The following is a 1013-nucleotide window of genomic DNA, read 5'->3' as shown; positions in this document are numbered from 1 at the left end:
AAAAAAGGGAAACAAATGTGGAAATTAAAGTGAATTTATTATAAGAATAAATAAGTAAATGGATAATTTTGGAAGAATAAAGAGAAATAAATACTAAACAAGTAAATAAAAATGGGGATATTTTAGGTGAAATAAGTCGATAAAAGAGTGGGAATACAAAAATTAAATAATAAATATATTGTAATATAAAGAGAGAAATTAAATAGGGCAAATGTAAAAATCAATAGGATAAGAAAAGAGGATTAAAATAAATACTTTATATATAAAATATACAGGTAGTCTTTTGCAAAACAAATACTATTTAAATATAATCAGAAATACATTTGAAAATAAAAATGCTTTTAGTTATTCTATATTGAGTTTTATTTTGCTGTCATTGCTTCACATGCAACACTTATATTACATTATAGATGTTTTATAATTGGGTCATAACTACGACTGTGATTTTTGACATTTATTTTGTTGCGTTTTGGCTTCACAGGTCAACCAGGTCTGCCTGACGAGACCTGGTCTCCCCCCCCCCCCCACACAGCCCAGGCGGTCAACATGTCATTGATGTAATGTTTAATTAATGATAATATATAAAACAATAAATGAATCAGATTTGTTATGCATTTAATCAAATAAATAAAAGGGTTAAAACGTCCCTATAAATCTAAAGTCCATCCTCATGTTCACCAGGTTGAATACCTTTAATTAAAATGATCAGCCATTTTGAGTTGTGTGTCCTCTGTGATGTTACATGTGATGAATAACTCAGTCTGTTGTTTCAGAGGCCCAGCCAAAAACCAGAGGAGGAACCGCTTTATTTACTTTTTATATATATATTTTTTTTAAATATATGCTTTAAAAGAAAAGTTCAGTCTTAGTTTTCCTTTTGCTCTTTGGCCATTTTGATTTGTTTGATTACCAGGGATCTTCATCCTTGACCTGTGATTGATTTCCTCGTTTCATTTGAAAACAGTCTCACGAGACCTGGTTGTTGGCCAACCGCTCCACAGCCCAGACGGCCA

Source organism: Notothenia rossii (genome assembly GCF_949606895.1).
Source record: "Notothenia rossii genome assembly, chromosome: 3".
Classification (NCBI taxonomy): domain Eukaryota; kingdom Metazoa; phylum Chordata; class Actinopteri; order Perciformes; family Nototheniidae; genus Notothenia; species Notothenia rossii.
The sequence above is the reverse complement of the archived record's forward strand: the minus strand, read 5'-3'. Positions refer to the sequence as shown.